Raw genomic sequence first — 12,059 nt, 5'->3', positions numbered from 1 at the left:
TAAAATAGTACACTGTATTATTGTCATTGAACGTATTTGTAGAACATAATAAATCTTTAACAAAATTTTTCAAATAAAAATGTTACAAATACTCCAACCAAACGAAGGCGAAAGCATACTTTTGATGTCGGAAACCATCTACAAGAAGAAAACGAAATTAGGCCAACTAGGTACACCAAAAAAAGTTGTGAATGAAATAAAAGAAATCATCAACCCTAAGAAACCTCTTAGAAATCTATGATTTAGTAACCGGGGAGGTTTTAAAACAACTTAAAAGGCCTTAGTTGAAATTACCTCTCTTATTAATGCCTCAGTCAGATTTTGGTATGTCTCGAGGAAATGGAAGATAGCAGAGGTGATGATGATCATCGCTAAATCTAGAAAACACGAGTTTCAGAGAAAGGCACTCGACCATAATCAAGTCCACAGAATAACGGACATAGTTGAAAAATCGTTAGGAAACAAAGAAAAGTCTGGTCCACTGTCTTCCTAAATGTATCATTTTTGCCACATTAATTTTGCAATATTTTTTATTTTAAAATAGTACACTGTATTGTAATTGAACGTTTTTGTAAAAAACAATCAATATTTAACAAAATTTTTGCAAATAAAAATGTTACAAACACTCTAGCCAAACGAAGGCGCAAGAATACTTGATGTGGAAAACCATCTACCAGAAGAAACCGAAATTAGACCAACTAGGTACACCAAAAAAGTTGTGAATGAAATAAAAGAAATCAACCCTAAGAAAGCTTAGAAAGCTATGATTTAGTGACCGAAGAGGTTTTAAAATAACTTCCTAGGAAAGCCTTAGGTAAACTTACATATCTTATTAATGCCTCTTCAAACTTAGGTATGTACCGAAGAGATAAAAGATAGCAGAGGTGATGTTGATCGCTAAACCTAGAAAACCACGAGTTTGCTTCAGAGAAAGACACGCCACCATAGATCAAGAATAACGGACATGATAATTGAAAAATCGTTAGGAAAGAAGTAAAAGCCTGGTCCACTATTTTCCTGGAGGTGGCGCAAGCTTTTGATAAGGTGTGGCACAAGAGGCTTTTATGCAAATTAAGTACCTAAGCTTTTGTGCAAACAATATACACAATTGTTGGAATCATACGTATCTAATCGAGTTATGATGGTCAAACAAAGAAGCTTATTCCGAATTAAAAGATATTAATGCAGGAGTACCACAGGGTAGTGTGTTGAGACTAGTCCTATATCCGCTTTATACCAGTGACAATCCCGAGTTAACACATGAGACTCTGGCCACCTTCGCAGACGATACTGCTCTCTTGGGCTAAATGACTTAACTGTGGAAGTTAAAAATGTAACATGTCCGTCCACATGAACTTTAAAAATAAAAATAAAAGGCAGATTACGGTTACCATCAATAATACCCAGATACCTTATGCAAACACAGAAAAATATTTGAGTATCACTCTAGCTCTAGATGCAAGGCTACGTTGGACGGCCCACAGAAAGAAGAAACTAGAAGAGCTCGGCATAAGGAACAAGAAAATGTATTGAATATTGGGAAGAATTTCCACCATATCAATCTGCAATAAAATTCTTGTGTACAAACAAATTCTTGAGCTCATGTGGACATATGGCATCCAACTGTGGGATTGTGTCAGTAAAAGCGTTTTCAGAATAAAGCGTTGAGGAACATGTTTAATGTCCCTTGGCATTTCAGAAACAGTGACCTCCATAGGGACTTAGAGATAGACACTGTTAATCAAACCGTCGAGAAATTTGCCAGACCTCACGAAAAACGATGCCGACGTCTCAACCACAATAACTCCGAGGCGATGTAATGTGATTTTGATCAGAACACTCAAAGGGACGAAGACTATCACTTGGTGAAGTGATAGTATGACTATGAAGCAGAGTACAGTGCGACAGTTATACTCATCAAAATGGGTGTAATTAAGTTATTATTAGAGATTTAAGTTTTGTTGAACTGTTCCATACAATAAATGGTTCAAATAGATCTATGTTTAAAATTATTGGAAACAAGTAGACTCCGACAAGTCATGTACTAAAGACTAAAGGATACTGTACATCTCTTCAAAGTATTATCTATGTACAACATTGTACTACGTTGAGAGCTAAGAACAGTCATCGCATGAAATTTGTCCATTTATACCGATATAGTAAAGCAAATAAACTGGCACTTGTCTTGTTTTGGAAGAACTAGAATATTGTAAATAATAAAATATTAAAATAATGAATGGGTTGCATGTGTGAATCCATACTATTGTAGTAAAGAAAGGAAGACGTTCTCACAAACAATTTATTTTAGAACTGACGACCGGTTTCGCTGTCTATAGTTTCCACAGCATCCTCAAGTCCCCGTTAAAGTAAAATTAAATGTTTCCAGTATAAGGGATAATTGTAGTAGAAGTCAATATCATACTTTTGCTCAGTACTTTGCTAAAAGGAGGGTTGGTATTAGTTGGATAGATGTGACTGCATTAAACTAACAAAAATTTTGGCAGGATCTTGTTGGGAGTACGGTGGTAATAATTTTCCGGTTTCGTCGGTAATGTTGTGTTGGTTTTTTACTATTACCACCGTACTCCCCTCAAAATCCTGTCAAAAACAATTTTTTGTTAGTTTAATGCAGTCACATCTATCCAACTACCAACCCTCCTTTTAGCAAAGTACTGAGCAAAAGTATGGTATTGACTTCTACTCAACCATCCCTGATACTGGAAACATTTAATTTTACTTTAACCGGAACCTGAGGTAGTATAGACAGCGAAACCGGTCGTCAGTTGTAAAATAGACTGTTTGTGAGAACGTCTTTCTTTTTTTACTACAATGAAATATTATTTTATTTAAACAGCAACTGCACGTATCTGTTTTTGGCTGAATAAAAGTGTCATTATTGGAGTTAGCTTTTTGAGCCCCTTCTGCTTCCCACATGTGAAATATGTTTGAACTTGTCCGGTGCCAGTATTTCTTTGAGAATAATTAAGTCTTACAGAGTCTTCTTCTTCTTCTTTAGCCCATTTCTAACCAACTTTGGACATAGGCCTTCCCCAAATCTTTCCATCTCCTTCTGTCATCCTTGGCTGCGCTTTTCCAGTTAGTTCCTGCAGCTTTTACAATATCGTCCTTCCATCGCATCTGAGGTCTTCCTCTTCCTCTTCTTCCTGTCCACGGTCTCCAATTTTGTATTTCAGCATTCCATCTTTTATCTTCCTGTCTCGCATTGTGGCCCGCAAATCTCAATTTTAACCCTGTTATATGTTCAGTTACATTTTTTACTTTTGTTTTCTCTCTTATTAATTTGTTTGATTTTATGTCTTGCAGTTTTATTTCCAACATGGATCTTTCCATTTTTTTTTGAGTTATTACTATTTTGTTTATGTTGGCCTTTGTTAATATCCATGTTTCTGAGCCATACGTCAGAACAGGAAGGATATACTGGTCAAATACACGGGTTTTTAGGTACTGTTAGTTGTATCTTTGTGCTTTTTAGTATCTACCTTACTTTCCAAACGCTGCCCACGCCAATGGGATTCTTCTCTGTACTTCAATTATTGTTTGGTTCTCTTTATTAGCTTTGATTATTTGACCCAGGTATATAATAATATATTCACTTAACGCAATATCGATAAAAAAGTGGATAGCTGGCTGGTTTTGGCAATAAGCCGACGATATCCGTAACGGATAGGCATCATAAGAAGAAAATGATATATTTTTAACGTTAGTTGTTTTTGTCTCTGCCATAATGCAAGCGCCTCTAGCATTAAGTTTTACACAAATTAGAACCATTCATTTTATTGCCCATTGGATGTTACTCATTTATAGCCGTTTTAAGGAAACGAGTGAAATTTGGATGACATTTATATACCTTTTATATACCTTTAGAAAGAAAGATGAATAATATAAAATTTTAAGTAGAACTAAACCTACTAAATACTTAATACACCTCGGAATCTAATGCGAAAACATATAAACTTTAACGATGACGAAATAAGTATCGAAACAAATCTTTTTCACTCACACGCAAGTGCGCTCAACTTGTGGGCGATTTCTTCTGGTTTGTGGCCCATAAAATTTTAATTGATATTCTCTATAGTTTTATATACCAAAAAAGGTATTCACTCACCATCACCAGCGCCAGTCACCCATCACATTATAAATGATGAAGAAATGAAGCGATTTTTAATATCGTTTGCGTTTTTTATTTTATTACCTTTTTGTTAATCCCATCGGAATTTTTAGCGCGGCCAACTACCAGCCACAGTTTCGCAGCTACGGACATATTATTGTAAACTATTAATGGTGATGAAGAGCATACTGGCATCCATATATTACACAGAGCCGGAGGCAAGACATGGTCTCCTGCTGCGTATTTCCAATGACCAGACCCACACAAATACTTATTGGATTTATGGTTAATTTTTTTTACAAATTTAATGCGTCTATCATCAGTGTATATAACCAACCCCATCTGGATACTGTTCCACTTGAATTTTAATTCAAAATTTTTTCATAATTTATTGGGCTTCAGCTGGATTGGAATTCAAATGAATCAATCAAAAGAAAAGTTTGATAAAATATTAATTTTTTATCCACTGTAATTATTCCTCAAAATGTTACGTATACATTTCAACACATATATTGCATTTCAAATTCTAATAGATGAAAAACCTCCAAACTTTATACAGTGTAACTTCGTTAGAAAGGATAATAGCCCAAATAAAAATTGGCTCTAACACGCTAATATTGGCAAGCGGTTTATCCTCATAAGCATAGCATTTTTATTATCTCCTAGATAGATCTGCAATCTGCCTAGTAGGCAATAAGCGTTTTTTCTGACAATGAAGGTGATAGCACGTAGAGCATTATTCCATTCCATTCAATAATCTCTTTTAAAGTTATCTAAACCTAAGTTAAATCATGTTTGTGTGAAGTTATAAACATTTGCCTTAAAAACTAAACTAAAATCGGTGTGATGTAGATAGGTCGGATGGCAGTAAAAGTTTTAGCCTACGGACTTCTTTACCATCGAGCACGTTTAGTTGTGCAGCTAACCGATTTAGGTGCATTGCCACTATTTCACTTTAGTTGACACTAAAACGAGGTACGTATTTTGTTATTTACGCAGTAGGGAGCATCAGCGACAGCTCGCAGTACTTGACTTTGGAACCTGTGCAAGATGGATATGTTGGAGTTGCTAGCAGTTCCCACAGATGGATGCCTTGGTCAACACACGTTTCAAGACTGTTTGATATAGTAATATTTTGTTGTTTAATGAAAGTTTTGATCCGCGACCCATGAGCCAATACATATTCTTAGTTTAAGGCCAAGTTGCTTGCGCCACAGTATAAAGAGGGAACCTCTATATACTGTGCTTGCGCTTAGTGAATATGTGTTTTATCCAAGTCAGTCGTCGATACAGGTGCATGCCGAGGTATTTGGCGCTATCATATTGTGGAAGTTGACAAATAATAAACCGAACAGGAGGGTACGCTTCTCTGCGGAGAGTAAAAGTCAAGTGTGTTGATTTCAATCCATTTCTTTAATACGCCATCTTTTTAGCCAATTTTGGACCTTGTTCCGACTAGCTTTCAGGTTTCTAGAGTCCCACCTGTTGGATCAGTGAGGGATGCCAAGATGGCTGTATCATCAACAAATGTCGCAACAGTGGTAGGTCGTGTTGATGGCCCGCCTGCAGTGTACAATAGGTACAGGATCGGTCCAAGCATGCTACCGTGTGGAATTGCTGAATTTATTGAATGCAACTCTGTATATTCACTTCAATGTCTTATTTGGAAGTGTCTGTCTATCAAACATGATTTTAGAAGTTGAAAGTGGGGATAGGACAGGAACTTCTTTAGTTTAACAGAGGCTGGAGGCAAGACATGGTCTCCTGCTACGTATTTCCAATGACCAGACCCACACAAATACTTATTGGATTTATGGTTAATTTTTTTTACAAATTTAATGCGTCTATCATCAGTGTATATAACCAACCCCATCTGGATACTGTTCCACTTGAATTTTAATTCAAATTTTTTTCATAATTTATTGGGCTTCAGCTGGATTGGAATTCTAATGAATCAATCAAAAGGAAAGTTTGATAAAATATTAATTTTTTATCCACTGTAATTATTCCTTAAAATGTTACCTATACATTTCAACACATATATTGCATTTCAAATTCTAATAGATGAAAAACTTCCAAACTTTATACAGTCTAACTTCGTTAGAAAAGACAATAGAGAGATTTTAGACCCTCTACTTTTTGACGTACGTTAAACGTAAAACGTTATACAGTATTTCTCATGATCATCTTTCAGTGCGTCACAGTTTTTAGATTTCTTTCTAACGCATTAAATTGTATGTGACAGAAAAAAAGGCACGTCGGTGATTACATTTCGTCGGTGACATTTTTATAACATTTATTCTAGTTATTCTAGTTGTCGATAGATGGCGCCATAATAAAAAAATATTTTTTTTAATTAGATAATAATATTACAAATATAATCTGTATAATTTATAAGACTATACAAATCAAAGAAAATACCATTTTATAAATGCAAGAAACACATTTGATTTGTTTTTATTCCAAATTGAAAATAAAATGTGACAACTGTCAGATTTAACTAAAATGTCATGTTAGAATAAATGTCATAAATGTGTATTATCACGGACTTACCCTTTTTCTTATCATTTGTTACGCACTGAAAAATGATCATGAAAAGGACAATACTTGTCATGCGCACTGAGTGATAAATAAGGAATAACGTGTTTGCTTAAAATAGTTTTTGAAACCCTTCAGAAAATACACACAGGTTAACGTTAATTGACATTTGGCAAACGTAACCTACAAAACGGCAGTTGTGTGCTATAACTTATTTTATTGAATTATTTGCCATAGTGGAAGAAAATGTATCCATTTCAATCAATCCATTTATTTAATACTCCATCTTTTTAGCCAATTTTGGACCTTGTTCTGACTAGCTTTCAGGTTTCTAGAGTCGCACCTGTTGGATCAGTGTGGGATGCCAAGATGGCTGTATCATCAGCAAATGTGGCAACAGTGGTAGGTCGTGTTGATGGCCTGCCTGCAGTGTACAATAGGTACAGGATCGGTCCAAGCATGCTACCGTGTGGAATTGCTGAATTTATTGAATGCAACTCTGTATATTCACTTCAATGTCTTATTTGGAAGTGTCTGTCTATCAGACATGATTTTAGAAGTTGAAAGTGGGGATAGGACAGGAACTTCTTTAGTTTAACAGAGGCTGGAGGCAAGACATGGTCTCCTGCTGTGTATTTCCAATGACCATGCCCACACAAGTACTTATTGGATTTATGGTTATTTTTTTCTACAAATTTAATGCATCTATCATCAGTGTATCAGTATCAGTATCACGTACTAAGATCAAGTGACGAAAGACTTCTAAACGCCACATTCTGGGAAAGGCCCGATGGAAAAAGGTCAGTTGGTCGCCCAAGAAAGAGATGGAAGGACGCAGTAGCCAGCGATCTACGCAAAATGGGAGTACAGCAATGGTAAATAGCTGCTCAGGACCGACAACAATGGAGGGAAATAGTAAACGCGGCCAAGACTCACATAGAGTTGTAGAGCCAAATGATGATGATGATCATCAGTGTATATAACCAACCCCGTCTGAATACTGTTCCACTTGAATTTTAATTCAAAAATTTTTAATAATTTATTGGGCTTCAGCTGGACTGGAATTCTAAAAGAAAAGGAAATCAAAAGGAAAGTTTGATAAAAAAACAAATTTTTTATCTACTATACATATTTATGCCTTATTATAATACCCATACATTCCAACATATTTTATATAGGTACTGCGTTAAAATTCTAACAGATCAAAAACCTCAAAACTTTACCTATGCAGTATATCATAGGTCAAAGTAAGGAATTTGAAACGATTAGTAAAACTTTTTGAGCTTATATTTTGAGTTAATATGTCTTAATAAGAAAGTGTGAATGATTTTTTCCTATATTGCTAAATATTGATTTAGATAAGATATAGTTAACAGAAACAGAAAATACGAATTTTTTAGTTGACGTCTAGCAATTAGTCCTAAATATTGAAAATAATAAAAATAATACAAAAAATATGTTACAAGACATACTTTGCGAAATATGGCGTTTCTTCTAAAACTATAGCGGATCTGTTTCTGAAACCATAAGGCATAAGTAGGTACACACTTTTTATTAAATTATAATAAAAGCGTAATTATAGTAGGTAGACCAGGGTATGCTATCAGTTTTGTTGCTGAAGATTTAAACAAATATCATCATCATCATCATCATTGGTGTTACAATTCTTCGTTAGTCTTTGCCGCGTTTACTTTTCCCTCCCCTGTTTTTCGGTCCTGTGCCACTCTTTCCCATTGCCTTACTCCCATTTTCTCCAGATCGTCTCTGACTGCATCTTTCCACCGTTTTCTAGGCCGTCCATCAGACCTTCTCCAAACTGGTCTTTCCGAAAGCACATTGTTTATAAGGCGATTGTCGTTACTACGTATCACGTGTCCTCCCAATTTTAGACTAATAGCCTTTATAATATGTCTCACCAGATTTTCCTTTCCAAAGGGAGGCTATAACTCATTGTTGTGTTTGCGACTCCATTCATTTGCCACCGTATCTCTGCAATCGTCATAAATCGCACGAAGTATTTTACGTTCACACACCAGTAACTTATTTACTTCTCTTTTTGTTAGAATCGATATTTCACTCCAATACGCGTCTGTTGGTAGTATTATAGTCTTATATATCTGGATTTTTGCACCTCCTGAGAGAAGTTTTCACTTCATTAGATGTTGCATTGCAAAGAAAGATCTGTTTCCAGCCATTAGCGTTTCAACTTCCCGTTCTATAGAAAGATGACATCGACTAGAACAATCATAGATGACATCGAAACAAAACAGATAGTATGATACGGGCACGTAAGATCAATGGAGAAACGAAGAATCCCAAAAAGTGTTATAATGGACCTCCACAGAAATAGGAAACGAGAAAGACCAGCAACCACATGAATAAAGGACATCTCCGGCGATGACTTCTCTTTCTATTTTGTTGCCATTGGCGATTTTTGCTCCCAGATATTTAAATTTTTTAACTACTTCGAAGTTATGATCGTTTATAGTAATATTTTGTCTTAATAATCGTCGTTAATAGTTTACCTTCCAGACTAAAACCACACTGGTAGTCACCAACTATTTCTTCAACGTATGATAGCAGTGTCGGATTAAGAATCTTGAGACCCCTAGGCAATCAAAGCTATGAGGCCCCTTAAGAAAAAGTTACTTTTTTATGGTTTGAGATTTTTGGTATCTCTAATAATTTTTAAGTTATTTTGAAAAAAAAAAGCAATTTTTTAAAGTTATTTTGAAAAAGATCAAAGATTTTAATTTTTTGTGAAAAAAATACATGTTTTAAATCGGTTTTAAAATTATTATTACCAAAATTGAAGCTAATAAAAAATACAATATAAATTCCTTAATTAAAAACCTTTTAATAATAACATTAATTCAAAGTAAGTTATAGTTAATTGAAAGTCTATTTTTTTCTTGGAAGTACTTAAATCTATTGTCCGTAAATAGGTACAAATGACCTGCGTCGTAAAAACTGTACAATCAATAATTTTCAAACGGATTATAGGTACATATTCAAGCTTAAATATCGCAAGCAAGCAAGCATAGTGATTTAACCCAGCCTGAGAGACTTGCTCACCCCTAGAGAATGACATTCGGGTGATACAATTCATTGGGGCGAGGAGGATTAACTCCCGTAAGCAGGAATCACTCCACCCCGCTTCAATGCTCCAGACCATCCACTTACCCCCCGATAGCACTCTGATGCGCTATAGGGGCTCTCAATCAGCAAAGTGCTTATCATATGGGAGTCTTGGGTACACGGACTCCCATATGAAATCCTACCCCGATCAATGCAGGCCAGCGTGAGGCGCTCTATTCCCGCTATCTCTAGTGACTTATCTTCGATCTGTTTTGCTTGCTCGGGCGCCGAGTCCCCGCTCTGGGCTATGTCCAGTTCGGCGACTCGGCGCTCGAGGATGTGGGCCCCTCATGCCCTTTTTTTGGGTTTTGTTATTAATATTTTTTTGTGGCTTTCGCCTATTGTTAATATTTTATTGATTTGTTTAGTGGCTGAAGCCGTTTTGAAGTTTTTTGTATAATTTTTTTTGAGGGATGTCTGAAAATTATAAAAATCAACATTAATAAATATAATGAGATGCCAAAGGTGAGCAAGTTGTCTTCTTTTGATAGAGCTACGATTATCTAGCCTTTATTATATATTTACTAATATTTGTTGTTTGGGTCTCCTATGTTTCCATCTATGGTACACATCATACCTTAATATCTCTTGCAAGATCCGGTTTGGGTGGTCTTCTAGCTCAGCAAATTTTGTTCTGGCTTTTTCCTCCATAATATCCAGTACTCTTATTTGTTTTAGGTCTCTAAATAAGAACCGTTCGCCGACGTATCTGGGCACGTTTGCAGCTTCTCTGAGGCAGTTGTTGTGTGCCGCTTGTATCTTCTTTTTGTTACTTTGACTTATGTGACCCCATGCAAGAGATGCGTATGTAATTATTGGCAGTATAATACTATTTATCAGTCTTAATTTTGTTTTCATAGCTAATTTGCTTCTTCTTCCTGTGAGTCCTCTTATTGCCGATCTGGCCGCTGCTGTTTTCTGGACTGTTGCGTTGACATGTGATGTGAATGTAAGACCTTGGTCCATTGTGACTCCTAAATATTTAACTTCGTTTTGCCATTCGATGGGTCTGTCTTGCAATGTTAGCTGTTCTTCTGGGTTATCTCTTCTCTTTTTGAAGATAACCGCTTGGGTCTTATCTGGATTTATTGCTATTTTCCATTGGATACTCCATTCTTCTATTGTATCCAATGCCGTCTGTAGATTTCTTACAGCTATATCTAGGTTCATGTGTTTTGCAGCAATTGCAGTGTCGTCTGCATAAAGGCTGATCAATGTTCCGGGTGTTCTTGGAACATCTGCTGTATATATGGTATACAGAAGGGGTGATAAAACTGCCCCCTGTGGTACTCCAGCTTCCGGCATTCCGTGTTCTGATAGAACTGGTCCTATCCGGACCCTGAACTTCCGGTCGCTTAGGTACGAGGAGATGAGTTTCGTCATGGCCCCGCTGTATCCATAATCTCTCATTTTGTATGTCAGTCCTTCATGCCACACTCTATCAAAGGCTTTGCTTACATCCAGAAAGGCTGCTCCCGTATATTGTTGGTCATTGAATCCAGCTACTATATATTCGGTAAGTCTTAATATTTGAAGTTCGCTGGAATGTTGAGCTCTGAATCCAAACTGTGATTCTGGGATTATGCCTAGCCTGTCTGTCTCTGATTGGAGCCTGGTTTGGATGACCCGCTCCACTATCTTACTGACTGCTGGAAGTAAGCTAATCGGCCTGTAATTTTGAGGAACTTAAATATCGGGAACACAATGTATTTTATAAATAAATATACTTATTAAACACTTGTCAAAGTAATCAAGTATACCTATGAAATGAATGAGTTAATAGATTTAATAATAACATCAAAATTAAGTAGTCCAGAAAGCCACTGCGCATCCGCTAGGAAAAATATTCTGATTCGGATTTTTTGCACAATCTTACTCAAAAAGGACCCCTTTTAACAAATTTGCATGTTGCCAGGACCAAAAGGTGGTCAAAAATTTTTTAAACGTTTTTTTTTTGTTTTTTTCCTAAAATTATTTTCTTGCATGGAAAAAGTTTTTTTAGGTTTTTTGGATCATTCCAAACAGAAAAGATCTTTAGTCACTTTTCTCTAAAATGAAAATTTTTGACATACAAGCGATTAAAAATTGAAAAATTGCGAAATCGGCCATTTTTAACCCTCAAAAACTATGTGAAAAACTGAAAATTTGAATGTTGCCAAGGTAGGTAGATATTCTTTAAACATCGATTGATGAAATCCCGAAGAGTTTTTTGCAATAAAATATTCAAAACTCCTTTGTTTTTTAATTGCTAATC

This window comes from Diabrotica virgifera, chromosome 7, assembly GCF_917563875.1.
Source record: "Diabrotica virgifera virgifera chromosome 7, PGI_DIABVI_V3a".
Classification (NCBI taxonomy): Eukaryota; Metazoa; Arthropoda; class Insecta; order Coleoptera; family Chrysomelidae; genus Diabrotica; species Diabrotica virgifera.
This window is presented reverse-complemented; position numbering follows the sequence as displayed.